At 42.3% G+C, this 14692-nt stretch overlaps 1 protein-coding gene across 4 annotated transcripts in view; it reads left to right on the top strand.

Moving 5' to 3' along the window:
• The first annotated feature begins 2375 nt into the window (after positions 1–2375).
• Positions 2376–14692, top strand: part of FAR1 (fatty acyl-CoA reductase 1) — a 77701-nt gene continuing 65384 nt past the window's right edge. For 2 of the 4 annotated variants that reach the window (XM_019456382.2, XM_053899962.1), the window contains exon 1: positions 2378–2613. The gene's annotated coding sequence lies outside the window, so the exon portion shown is untranslated. Of the gene's footprint in view, positions 2614–4393; positions 4492–14692 lie in introns of all 4 variants that reach the window. The other 2 variants (XM_019456383.2, XM_019456385.2) reach the window with 2 other exon arrangements.

Here is a 14692-nt window from a genome sequence, read left to right as displayed (position 1 = left end):
TGTTTGGTGTAATTTACCTTTGTTTACAGAATGGTGTTTCTATAGCAAGGATCAAAAGCACATACAGTATTTTATATTTGAATAAAATTACAAGGCAGTTGATTCCAATATATATGGCAGCCCAATTCTCAGGCCTCTTGTTGAAAGATGGGGAAAGCATTTGAATGAATGATTACTTTCTTTGGTATTACTACATTTTATAGGTTAGACTCTAGGCAAAATCCTTCATCACCTTTTGTGGAGACTATTACTCACTCTTTGTAGATATATGAATTCTTTGGATCCATTTAAGAATGATGGTGCACTGAGGGACACTGGCCAATCCAACAACATGCCCTCCCCGTGAGTTTGTACCATGTTGGAGAGTGAACCATTGTTTTAATTTTAAGTCCTCCTTCAGAAAGCCCATCTTGGGGGGCCTGTGGTGGGGAGTGTCTCTGCTGGAGATGCATGTTACATACACAATGACTTTAATCAAATGAGATGCCTTGATGCTCTCAAACCTAGTTATTTTTGAATTTCATAATGTACTCATTCAGCAATTACTTAATTTCTTCATGTGTTTTCCTCAGAACTAAGTAATAGTTTGTATCTATCTATCTATTGAAAAAAATCAAGATGTTTGCACAGAAACTAAAAAATCTGCAATGAAAGTATTCTCCAGAAATAGTGTCTGAATTGCACATGCCGATAAATCTCAGCAGTGGTGGACTTAGTTCTTCTGAGAATATGCCCCTCAATTCCCTAGGCTGGGCTCGATCCTCTTTATATATATTCCCTCACCCTGAATTATATAGGAATGATCCATTTGAGGTCTTCCTCTTATACCCTATGCTCTATGGAAAAATACTGTCTTACCTGACTTTACACGCCTAGTTCGGGGGCAGGTACTTTAAACCAAGGCATTTATCTGAATTGAACCGCTTAATGACTCAAGTAGTAAATATGAATCATGTAATCTGTTTTGCTGCGGGCGCGTGCTCTTTCACAAGCTAGAATTTGGCCCACAGGTCTTATGTTTGTTCTGGAAAGGTGGTTATTGACCCATTTGTAACAAGTGTTTCACCTTGGCCCGGCGATTTCACAATTCTGCTTCTGGACTGGGTTCTAGGCACACACTATCTGGCGTCACCTATGGGAATGCCTCATCCCTGAGGGCAAGCGGCTTTGTTGGCTTTGTGGTCCTGGGCCCTCCTGCAGGAATGACTGTACCTGGCCCGCTGGGCTGGTCGGTGAGCTCCTCCAGGGCAGAAGCCATGGTATGTCAATGAAAATTTCCTGGGTTCGGAGCTCTGGTCGGCCACAAAGTAGGCAGCTCGGTAAATTATTGCAGTTTCCAACTAGGTGAGGCAGAATGGGTGCTTTGGGGCCACTAACGGGGCCAGGCACTGAAACAAGCCCTACACCCTCAAAGAAAAATCACTCGGAACCATCTTCGCGCATCCTGAAGTATCAACCCGTGCGCGCTAAGTCTCTGTGCCCAGAGCTTTCACTCATTTAAAATTCTCAACAATCCTTTTCTTTTTCCTCCTCTGATTTGCAGTTTTTGAACGATGGCTGGCTAAATCCTAGTGAGACTGTTGATACCGCGGGAGTCTCACCGTCATGGGAATGTTATTACAGTTATTCTCACAATCCTTTTATTTTTTTTTTTTATAAAAGAGGGATTATACAATATTCTATATTAAAGTGTCGTGAGTGCACTAACCTGAACTGTACGGCTGGGTACATTTTTACATACGGATACCACCCAGATCGAGAGACAGAACGTTTCCAGCTCCCCGTAGGTTCCCTTGTGGCCCTCCCATCCCCCTGAGGTAACCGTTATTCAACTTCTCTCACCAGCGGGAAGTTTTGCACTGCGGCCTGATTTGGTCCACGGGGCTGGACGAGGCGCACGCTCTGCTCGCTCCCTACAAAGCATCGCGCCGAGGTTCCGGGAGTCCACCACCGAGCGACAACTCCCCGCTCACAGACCCCGCGTAGGCGGTGCGGGAGCACGCCACAATGGCCGCCCGCGCTCTCCCGCACGGGCCTCGCCGCATTCTCCCACCCTTCCAGCGGGTACCTCTCCCGCGCCACCGCCAGCCGGGTGTGGCCCTGGGCGCGACCCGCCGGAACGCTAGCGGCCAGAGAGGCGCTCCTGAGCCCGGGATGTGGGGCGCGCGCCCATTGGCTGAACTTTCCTGCTTGGGCCGGCCGGCGGCAGAGCCCGCCTCCCGGCCCTCTTTCGGCGCTCCCATTGGCCGTTCGCGTCCCACCCGCGCCCGCTCCCGCCCCCAGCCCGCCCAGATGGAAACGGGGTTGAGGGGGTGGGAGGGCGAGGCGAGGAGGGGGGGTCGAGGTATCCTCCCGGTAAGGGGGCGCGAGAGACAAGACAGGCCAATCCGGACAAGACGTGGAAAAGAGGCTCCGCGCCAGCCAGTCACATCGCGAGGTCCGGGTCGGGGAGGCTGACGCGAGTGCGGGCCGCAGCCAATGGGCGTGCCACTACCCGTCCGCTCTTCAGCAGCCGGTCGGGGGTGGTGGAGGAGCGAGTGAGGAGAGCGCGACGGCGGCGGAGACATCGCTGGACGGCCAGGGGGAAAGCGAGGCCCGAGCCTCTGAGTCTAGGTGAGAGACAGCGACGCCGGGCGGGAGAGGCGGGCTGCGGGCCCCTCCTCGCCTGGCCCGGGCCGCGGCTGCGGGAGCCGGGGCGGCAGGCCGCCGGAGGCGACACCCGCCGCCCCGCCCCGCCCCCGCCCCCACCCTGGGCCGCCCGCAGCCGGGGGCGCCCGCCTGTCTCTGCCCGGATGGTCTGAGCGCTGCTGGGACGGGGCCGCCGCCTTCCAGACTGCCGGGCTGGCGAGCGGGGACGCAGGGAGGGGCCTGGTTTGCAGCCGCCGAGCCTTGGGGGCTCAGTCTGGTGTGGGGAGGCCGCATAGAAGTGGCGAGGGTGGGGGGGGGCGGGTAGTTAACGGAGGAGCGGGCTCTTGTGCTCCAGGGGGGCAAAAGAGGCCTGTGATTGAAGGATTTTCTGGTCCGACGAGGAAGAAAGTGATGGGGAAAGGGTGATGCTCAGAAAAGGGTGCCCGGGGAGAAGGTGCGGAACCGGGGAAAGTGACTGGCCTTTTGGAAGTAGGCATTGATAGAGGATGGGGGGAAATCAGCTGGGAGTGAAGGGAGGTAGGGTTTGTTTGTTTCTGTTTTTGTTTTTTGGAAGGTTAAGATCTCTGGACAGACCGGGACACGTGGGTTTGGAGTAAGAGGCACCTACTCCAACCGGAAGGTCCCTGAGAAAAAGGTTTTAGGTGAGGTGTGGATGGAGGCTGTTTGACTAGAAGGCGTTAGGTGGCCAGTTAGGAGAAAGTATACAAGGAGCAGATGAGGTAGGCTTATGATAGCTAAAAGGTGTGGATCTTTTATGACTAAGTGAGCAAGAATAACTGCTTTTTGGGAGAGACTGGAGAGTGTCTCAGGTAGGAGTTAGTCAAGCCAGGTTTATAGGTTCATTCACTACTCATCGTGGGCCAAGCACTCAGACTTAACTCTCACTACTGACGCTGATTGTGCCCCCCACCCCCACCATCCCGGGACAGTTCATCTGATTGTTTTGCCACAGCAGCACACAAACTCACCCTCTCAAAAGTAAAGGCACAAATATTGTTTGCTTTCGATTGGATGGCAGTGCGGAATCGTTTAATTTCATGTTTAAAAAAAATTAGACCATGTTGGTTTAAAGCATGAAGATACTTTCAGAAAATCTGCCCTGTAGGGGAATTTAACTATCTTGTTGAGCGCATGTAATACAGCATAAAAATGATGCAAGATCTCTTACAGTAACACAGTGACAATTAACACATAAGTACAATTCTGTTACTGTAGGATCAACCAGTTCCACGCAGTAGAATTTGATTACGCATCATGCTTGTTGGGGAGGTTTTTAGCCTTGGGAAGAGTTTTGTACCTAAGTAGGTTCAACGTTTTTTTTCACTTAGAGGAAAGAAACACATGGTATGTGTGTGTCACCTCTGCTGCCTTTCTGTTTGATGCCTTTGGGAATTTTTATTTGTGGGATGTGGGCAGAGGTTGGGGGCAGAGAAGAGGTAGAAGAAAAGAATGCGGCCCACTGCCACATTTCCAGAAAATTTAAACGGCCTCGAGGAGGTGATAAGCACTGAGATGTAGTTTCTGCTTGAGGATAGGTCAGAGGTTTGTGAACAGTTTAGCACTTCTTGACAGACGAGAAGTCCCGAGGACGGAAGCCAAAGAGGGCATATGTTCTATACGATAGTTCCTTCTTAGCCAGCTCAACAAAGCATCATAGCTAATGGACCGTTCTTTAGGAAGTAGAAATAATTTTGTGGAAGAAATTTCTTGGTATTGCTATTCACTGATCACATTTTACCCTTAGGATGACAGAATACCTAAGTGCTGAGGTGCTGAGGTGACTCGGGGCAAAGAAGTAATCTGAGTGGTATGGAGTTAATCAGGGAAGGTTTCCAGGAAGGGGTGAGTTTTGAGACACCTTTTGAAGAGTTTGGATATGGGTTATTGGAAGACTTGAGGATGACATTCAAGAAGTTTGGACAAGCTGTAAGCAACTGTGGATGAGAATGACACATAAAAAATGGATTTTAAGGAGGATGGAACATTTGAATGAAGATTTAAGTGTGGAGATCAATTAAGTCTGTGGTTGTAGCTTAGTTTTATAAATAATGGTTCTGTATGGTGGTTAGGAGAGAAGAATTAGAATAGTTGACGATGGGGGTGCCTGGGTGGCTGAGTCCGTTAAGCTCCTGACTCTCGATTTCGGCTCAGGTCATGATCCCAGGGCAGTGGGATCTAGCCCCGCATCAGGCTCCATGCTGAGTGTGGAGCCTGCTTGGGATTCTCTCTCTCTCTCTCTCTCTCTCTCTCTCTCTCTCTCACTATCACTCACTCCTTCCCTCCCCCGCCTCCCTCTGTCCCCCTCCCCTGCTCGCTCACTCTCTCCAAAAAAACTAAAAAAAAAAAAAGAAAAAAAAAAAAGAAAACCAATAGTTGATGATGGATTGGAGACGGGTAGTAAGGGAAAGAGCATGAAAATATTTTTTGATTTTTGTGGTAAGAGAATATGTTGAAAATAAGTTGGGTTATTGAGAAGTAGATTTGGTGTTCAACCAAAAAATAATCAGGAACATTTTTGAGTCCTATACTAGATTATGTTGATAATAATAGCAAAATTTAGTGGGTGCTACTTTGTGCCAGACGCTGTTTTGAGCTTTCCGAGTATCATCTTCCTTTGATTATCCCTGTTCTTTAGATGAGGGAACTGAGATTCAGAGAGATTTAATTTGCCTGATGCCACACAGCTAATAAGTGGCAGGTCAGTATTGACAAAGTTAATCAGTAAATTTTAACTGAGCGTATGTTTCATGCCAGGCACTGTGTTAACTGTTGGAGGTTCACAGTTGACAAGCAAATCTAAAGGTCAGGCCTGGGCCATTTTATTTTATTAAAAACAATTTTTTTTTTTTTAACATTTATTTAGTTTTGAAAGACAGAGAGAGACAGAGTGTGATTGGGGAAGGGGCAGAGAGAGGGAGACACAGAATTTGAAGCAGGCTCTAGGCTCCAAGCTGTCAGCACAGAGCCTGATGCGGGGCTCGAACTCACTGACGGCAAGATCATGACCTGTGCTGAAGTCAGCTGCTTAACCGACTGAGCCACCCAGGCACCCCTGGCCTGAGCCATTTTAAAATAAATTGTTAGGAATTAATAGAAGAGAGACAGTGAAGGGAGAGAAGAAGAGGAGTTGGAGAGACTTTTGTAGATACTGAAGAATATACTGTTTTGGAAAACTTCGGATAGAAATAGAGAAAGTAGTCAACAACAACATGTGTAGCTGAGAGACTCTGACGAACCATTGAGTTAAGTCAGGAAAACAGTTATGTGAATTTAGTCTCAAAAACCAGAATGGAGATACTAAGGTATAAGCTGGTAGTTACTCATATTTAGTGGCAAGTTACTCATATTTAGTGGCTCTGTACAAACTTAAAATATGGTGTACAGATTCATAGGAAAGATGTTGGTATGTTCCTTTCTAATATTTTAATCTTTGGCTGGTAAGATCATGGGTGGCTTAAAAATGCTCATATTCTTTGTATTTTCCCAGTTTAAGTAAATGGGCATTACTTAATATATGGGGGAAAAGTCATTCTACTGAAATGAGCTAATAGGAAATATGTGGGTGAGCTAGTCTGAACTATGTTTCGGATAGAGGAAAAGATGGCCTTATTTCAGTGTATACTGCTGCATGTGAGATACTTTGGTAGATACTTTCCTGTCTTGGAAGTGACTAGACACATCCTGAAACTGTACGTACTGAAAGATGGCATTTGTTTAATTTGAGGGATCAGGTTACTAAATCACCTTGAGGCTTGGAGATACGGTCTTGGCTCTTCTGAACTCTGAATGTTGTTCTTTTAGGGTTTAATACATGAATTTAAGGTTAAACAAAGCAAACCACTCACTTGAGTGAATCATTTCAACTGTGTCTTTTGGACTTTACACCCTTTCCTCTTCGCACACATTGGTTCTGTAGTTCCTCTCTTCTAGTGGGGTTGTAATGGGCTTAGAGTTTCAGTTCAGTAAGACAATATGAAAGTGCTGAATTTACATGTAACCAATTTAACTTAAAATTTGCCATTGTTTTCTGTTCCCAATTTAAAGAAGAAAAGAGATGAATTTCAAGACAATAAAATAAGCTTTTCTTATCAAATAATTATTCAAAAGCAAACTAGTAGGATTTGCCCCAGGATCAGTACAGGTTTATTCCGATCTCTGCAATGGAGATGGAAGAATCTTATAAGTCAAGAAGAACAGGGTCTAGTTTTTAGTTTAATTTGGCCCATAGGGATCATGGGAGGAAATATAATATTTCATTTGGGTATTGTACTGTTCCTTTACATAAATTATTACCTTTAGCTCTCATACAGTTCTCCAAAGTGGATAGCCTGTTACAGATGAGACAATGAGGCTCAGAGAAGTTAGTAAGTAACTTTCCAAAGGTTGGAGAGCTAGGAAGAGAGCTGAGATTCAAACCTTGCTTTGTGAAACTCCAAATCTCATGCATGTAAGATCAAGGGCAAGAAATACTTATTTATATTAACTACAATTGAAAAAAATGCCACATAGCCTTAGGTGTTCAGTAACTGTTATGTTAGAAGATGGGACTGTTGCTCTGTGTGTTTGTCCTGTGACACTGGCTCTTAAATGATGGTGATTATTGTGTGTCTTTTAAGGGTGCATTATATTACCTTGAGAGGTGTATGTTTTCATATTTTAGTAGTTTTTTGAAATGAAGGTGTAATTTACAGAGTTTATTTTAAAATGTTTATATGGGGCGCCTGGGTGGCTCAGTCGGTTCAGTGTCCAACTTTGGCTCAGGTCATGATCTCAACAGTTTGTGAGTTTGATATTTTTGATATCCATGTCAGGCTGTGTGCTCAGAGCCTGGATCCTGCTCCGGATTCTGTGGCTCCCTCTCTCTCTGCCTCTCCGCCACTTGTGCTCTGTCTCTCTCTGTCTCAAAAACAAATAAACGTTAAAAAAAATTAAAAAATAAAATGTTTTGGGGCGCCTGGGTGGCTCAGTCGGTTAAGCGTCTGACTTCAGCTCAGGTCACGATCTCGCGGTCCGTGAGTTCGAGCCCCGCGTCGGGCTCTGGGCTGATGGCTCAGAGCCTGGAGCCTGCTTCCGATTCTGTGTCTCCCTCTCTCTCTGCCCCTCCCCCGTTCATGCTGTGTCTCTCTCTGTCTCAAAAATAAATAAACGTTAAAAAAAAATTAAAAAAAAATAAATAAAATGTTTATGCAATGGATACTATCTTTTTTTTTTTTTTTTTAATTTGACGATCTAATTGTCTCTGTTAAATGGTTCATGGGACGCCTGGGTGGCTCAGTTGGTTAAGCATCTGACACTTGATTTTGGCTCAGGTCATGATCTCATGGTTTGTTAGTTTGAGCCCCACATAGGGCTCTGCACTGACAGCACGGAGCCTGTTTGGGATTCTCTGTCTTCTTCTCTCTGCCCCTCCTTCTCTCTCTCTCTCTCTCTCTCTCTCTCTCTCTCTCTCTCTCAAAGATTAATAAGCATTTAAAAACAAAACAAACCAAAAAAACAGAAAAATGATTCATGAATTGGACAGCACTCCATCTAATAAGTAGAGAGGGACTCCCAATGGCTACTGTGTCTTAAAGTCAAATGTGTGTCTCAGAATTAAGGAAGAGTGGTATATGCATGTAGTCTGCATGTATATTGCCTTAGCAGTTTGCTGTGTACAATTTCTTCTCATTTCCTTCCTCTACTTAGCTTATAACCTTTTTTCTTTTTAGTATGATGTAATATGTAGAACTGAAGTATATATTAATAATAAAATAGTCATTCTTTTTAGCTAATGAATATTATAGAAGAAAGTTCTTTGATGTGGAAAATTAAAATTGTACTGTGAATCAGCAGATCTGAGTTTTAATTTTGGTTTTGCTAGCAACTTGATGTGTAACTTGAGGCAAGTCATTTCCCCTCTCTGAGCTTTAATTTCCTCATCTGTAAAATGGAGTGGGGAAGGGAACCTTTAGACTTGTCCAGCCTGAACAAACTGTATGCCCTCTGTTTAATTAAAAATGTGGGTGCCTTAGATCTCTTTTTAAAAACTATAGTAGCTTTTTACTATTTTTTCTTTCACTTCATCCCTTTGCATTCTCTCCTTGCCCTTTTTTCCCATGGATCCTTGAGAGTACTATTAGCTTCTCAATGTATTAGAGAGGATGTGTTATTTTTGATATCCTACATTTACTAAGACAGGATATTTGAGAAAGTAGTAGGTACTTAGTAAATAGTTAAAAGTGAATATATGTTTTGTCTGAGTTTAATCAAAGAATTATTTAAATAAAGTATCGCACAAAAGCTGTTAAAGTTTCATTGAAAGTTCTGTGTAAATAATGAAATGTGTTTTGAAGTAAGTTTATCTACTCTCCACTGGGCAGATGTACAAAGATGAAAACTATTGGACCTGTCTTTGTCAAGTGCTGTGTTCTAGTAGAAGAAGGAATCTCCTTTAAACTTTGTATTACGGAAAGTTGCCAACATAAAATGCACATCACCAATTTTAAAAATTATAAACCGATTTTTATTTTGAAGCAAATCCCTACACAACATTTTTACCAGTTATTACTAAACAGCATGATGAGTGTAAAAATAGACATGCTAATCTAAGTGAAGTGGAAATTGTTTGTATAAATTGTTCATATTTTGAGACTTGTATATTATACTGTGCTAAGCAGGGGAAATTATATAAAATAATCTGTAATTCAGGAGTAATGACTGAGTATATGTATATAAAACAGAATGTGGCAACATGATATCATATACCAAAATTGGTGATAGAGGTTCTAAATGAGAGATGACATTATTTCTGAATGAAAGTAGGATTTAGACAAGGAGAAAGAATGTTAGGGGGTGAGATGAGGGTGATCACCTGGAGAAAGCATGTAGTTAGAAAAATCTAACTTTAGCTTCATAGAAAAAGTCCCATCTTTTAAAAAAAATGTTTATTTATTTTGAGAGAGAACGAGAGTGCACGCGTGTGCACGTGTGAGGGGGAGGGGCAGAGAGAGGGAGAGAGAGAGAATCCCAAGCAGGCCCTTCACTCTCAGTGCAGAGCCCAATGTGGGGCTCGATCTCACGACTGAGATCATGACCTAAGCTGAAATCAAGAGTTGGTTGCTTAATTGACTGAACCACCCAGGCGCCCCTAAATCTGTATCTCTTTATATCTTTTAGAACCCTACGGCATGTTATTGACATACTTAGATCTTAAATCAATATTTGAAAAAAGCCAATTTCTGTATTACAAACATGGACACACTTCTTTATGACTGTATCACTGTCTGTCTGGTGAATTATTTGACATGTTCCATTAAAAAGCCTTCTGAGTATCTTAGTACCTCATGTGTTAATGGATCCATTTTATCTAGAATGTTTGTGTGTGTGTGGCATCAGCTTTCAAATATAAATCACTTTGAGATTGTAAATGGTGGCTTGTATGTGTGTGTTTAAATGTTAATCGTTTGACAGGTTTTAGATTACTTTGAAATACCTAGTTTATATCATTCTTGTCTTTTATGGAATTTTTGCCAGAAATGTTGGCATGACAGTCATATGAGAAATCCTTGCATTTAAGGAATTTTTACCATTATATATTATTATTTTGGAGTATTGACTTAAATACTTTGAAGTATTAACTGAGAATAAAATCTTAAACTATGTTCCATAATGCGGAGATTTTTAGCCAAAGGTCATGAACCTCTTTGAGCATCTCCTCAAATCTTTGTGCTTTAGCCTCAGAAAAATAAACAGTAATCCCCCCTTGTCCATAGTTTCGCTTTACATGGTTTCAGTTACCCATGGCCAACCTCTGTCTGGAAGCAGATGATCCTCCTTCTGACATATCAGAAAGTCAGTAGCAGCCTAATACTAAGTCACGGTGCCTACACCGTTTACCTCACTGCATCTCATCATGTAGGCATTTTATCATCTCACATCATTAGAAGTATGATAAAATATTTTGAGAGAGACCACGTTCACATAACTTTTGTTACAGTATATTGTTATAATCGTTCTATTTTATCATTATTGTCAGTCTCTTATGTGTCGAATTTATAAATGAAATTTATCATAGGAATATATGTATATATAGGAAAAACCAGTATGTGTAGGGTTTGGTGCCATCTGTAGTTTCAGGCATCCACTGGGGGTCTTGGATGTATCCCCTGCAGGTAAGGGGGGATTACTATGCTATACATGCATACTTAGTTTTTCATATAATTCTAATAAGACTCTCAGAACTCATTCAAATACCCTTACAGGTTTATGGATTCAGTTTAATAAACCATTCTCTAATGTATAGGCAAAAGCATACTGCTAAAATTCAACTCAAATTTGTTTCTGTGTGTATTGCTCACCTTTTACAAGCAAATATTTTTCATATTTGAGTGATAAAAATTGTGAAACTCATTATATATATGCCTAATTAAAAAAAAATAGATCAGTCCCCTTTTTTTTTTTTTAAAGATTTTATTTTTAAGTAATCTCTTCACCCATTGTGGGGCTCAAACTCACAGCTTCGAGATCAAGGGTTGGATGCTCTACCAACTGAGCCAGCCAGGTACCCCCAAAATATACCAATTCTTAGCTGGATTCTTGGGGAAAAATAAACTATCGCCAGCATAATACATATGTTGAATGATTTTACCAAAGATTTTGGAATATGTGTTTGGTACTTCCTATAATAGCTCCTGATGAGGGAAACAAAGGCAGAGAAATGTAGCTTAAATTAAATCCCCTTACAGCTTGCAGTCCACCGATAAACACCTGAAACATGCAGAGCATGATCTTCCTCAAACAACTCATGGCTGCCTTACTTCCTTTATGTTTTTCTTTTATTAAACACTAAAAGTAACCTTGTCTTAATAGTAATTAGCCTCTTAAGATCCTGAAAGCCTTGCTTTCAAATTCCTTAGACACTTGAGCTATCCCTAAACCCCACTAACTTAAAAGTATATAATCAGTTACTCCTCACAACCCCAGTGCATATCTTTCTGCCCACGGGTCCTGTCCCTGTGCTTTCATAAAATCACCTTTTTACACCAAACACATCTCAAGAATTCTTTCTTAGCCATTTGCTCGTGAACTTCAAATTTCATCATCTGGCGCCCAGGGTGGGGCATTGAGTCTTCCCTTCTGGACTCTGAGCCTTGTTGCAAAGTTGGTGAATACTTTCTCTTTTCTTCCTTTACTCCTATTTCAGGGGCTTTTCAAGGAGTATGGTCTTATTGGAACACTTTCATGTTGATTGCTCAGGCTGTAATCCTCTAGCCTGTGGAGGAGAAATTCTGCCTTTTGGCTGGAAGTTGGTACTCTGGCCGGGATGGTAATAAGACCCAGATACTTGATGCCTTCTCTTTATTTCTGTCCTTACAAAGTTGTCTGTGCTGGGAACGAGACAGCCACCTAAGTGACTAGCACGACTGCTGATCTTAAAGACTCCTGTGTGAGGTTTCCTCTTTATTGGTCTAATGTGATCCCCTCCACATCCCTGGTCTAGCTGCTTCTGGCTGAGAAACTTCTACTGGGAGCCAGCTGAAACCCAATCGGGAACTGTTTCCTAGGGAAGTTGTCTGTAAAGACTATATGTGTTGGAATGTCACTTACATCATGATGGATTTCTGTCTTTACTATTTTCTGTCACTGTCCTCTACTAACTACAGAATGGTGAAACTTTTCTAGTGTTTTCCGTTGGTTAAAAGTGGCACAGCCTTCAAGGAAACTAAGGCATGACCTTCATGGCATGCTCCTCAAGACAAGGTAAACTAAGGCACAGCCTTTTACAGCACGGCTTTCAAGGCATGGCATGGGCACAGTATTTTGGTCCATATACCAGGCACCCATTTGTAGTATAGGATGCAGTGGGGAAGCTAAGGGACGCTAGCATCCCTTTTCTAGGGCCCCTTAGTGACTGGTTGGTGATCATAACAGTTTTGTTTGAGGGACGCCACTGGTCGCTTTGACGCCAAGAACCTGTGATGTATCCTTCGTGGTATACCCCCTGGAAGTTGAGGGCGGGGATTTTTGGTAATGGACCCTCTCTACTTTTCTAGAAACATGGGATCTTCAGTCCCCAGGGACTGTCCCTTGGGATGCCTTTTAACCCACTAGAATCAATTCAAATTGGAAAATTTAGGAAAGGACTGATCTTCCGTAACACTGACTAGCCTTAATGCAATCTATCGGTTAGATCTCTTCTGCAAGAAACAGGGCAAAATGGACTGAGGTATCCTATGTCCAGACTTTCATGGCCCTAAATCAGGATCCGGACCTGAGGGCCACTTGCAGAATGTGTTTGCCCAAATGTGTTTGGCCACTAACCAGGCCGATAAACTTCCTCCTGATAATTGGATGATTGTCTAAACAGGTCTCCTCTGAATGAACCCAGGTTGCTGGAGGAAACACAGGCCATCCCTAATGAAGGGGACACTGACACTCTCTCTTTCACTGTTCCTCCTTTGTCATAGACTCAGGTTACTCTAGCTGTATGTGGGGGCTCTTACTATTCATTTCTTGAGTTAATGACTATGATAATTGGAACCAATTGTCTCTTGTTAGTCTACCTCAGGAAGGAGACTTTTAAGGTATATTCCCAAGCAGCTGCCGTTGTTTCGGGGAAGTTCCCTGTCTCTGGCCTGACATGGACTGCCCATTTCCACTTGTTGGTGGGGAAAAAAAAAATAATCTGCATATGCTCATTTGTCCAAGCTGACGGCTTTAGGATTGGGAGACCTCTTTCTCTCTCCACTGGCTTTTATCCATCTCCAGCATTCCTGGAGGCATCTCACCTCTTCTGCATTCCACTCCCCCTTTTCCTGTTTCTGCACAACTTTGGGTGCAACCTGCATCTTCCATGCTTCTGGCACCATTAGCCCCTCCTCCTTTCCTCGCTATCAAGGAGTGAAGAGCACTCCCTTGGACTTAACGCTGCCCACTTCAGATTTCTTCACTGGGACCCCAGGTAAAAATTGACAATGGTGAACAAAGTGATAGACTTCATGAGGGGACCCAAGTGGAACATATTTGGTATTTGAACTAATTTATTAAGCTTGTTGGTTTAATTAAGATGCACATGTCTTTAGAATTATCAGCACTAAATACAAGACTTTTTCTACCTAGGTTTACTGAAGGTCAGATAAGCTCTTGAATATCTCTGTTGCAATTTGTCAGCAAAAAGATGGCTAAAAATGATGGTTAATTTTATCTGTCTCAGGGTTTTCATGGAAAATTGTTAAGTTAGCTTTCAAGGTCTTTGGTAACCCGAAACTTTTGTTTGGATGATAAACTGGATTGAATTCATTGAACATCCAGGTCTTTAACAAATATGATAAAATGCTTAAGCATTATTAAACATAGGTTTATGTTTTTGACTTATTGCAGAGAAACTAAGGATATTTGGGTCTGTTGGAAAAGCTGCTTTGTGCTTAGTTGATTTATAAATTTGCCATCTAAAAAATTCTGGTGTCACAGTTCCCAATTAGTTACCACTTAGTTTTCACTGGAGACTAAAGTTTCTAAGACTTAAAATTCTGCTAGATGTAACTAAGACTGATGGAAATAGGAAAAGGCAACTCTGTATGTAGAAAAGTAGGAGATATGTAAGAAAAATATAAGGAATGAAAATACATTTTTGTTGAAAGTAAAATAAAGTAATTTTGTCCTAAATGAGACTGGTTGTTTGCAGAGAAAGGGCTTGGGACAAAATCTGAATGCAAAGGAAAGTTGTAGAAGGTTCGTGAAGGTAAATCTTGGGAAAGGAATTTTATGTGTGGTTAGGACAGACTAAGGTTGAAATGAATGGATTTTAAAAATACACTGGTATAAGATTAAAATTCTGCTTTTCTCTCTGTTTAAAAGACAAAGTTTTCTTGGATTGTTGATCTGCTCTTGATAAAAATAAATTTGTAAACAAAGGTCTTTTCTCTTTTGTCTGCTGGGAGAACCAAAGCTTATGTTTTGTCTTTATCAGGTCTTTGATTACTTAAAACTTCAATGTTAAAGGAGCTAGGTTTTGCTAACAACTGTATAACCCTACGTATTTGCCTTTAGAATCTCTTATTGCCAC

Source organism: Panthera pardus, unplaced genomic scaffold (genome assembly GCF_024362965.1).
Source record: "Panthera pardus isolate Hobbes unplaced genomic scaffold, ASM2436296v1 HiC_scaffold_12, whole genome shotgun sequence".
NCBI lineage: Eukaryota > Metazoa > Chordata > Mammalia > Carnivora > Felidae > Panthera > Panthera pardus.
The sequence above is the reverse complement of the archived record's forward strand: the minus strand, read 5'-3'. Positions and strand labels throughout refer to the sequence as shown.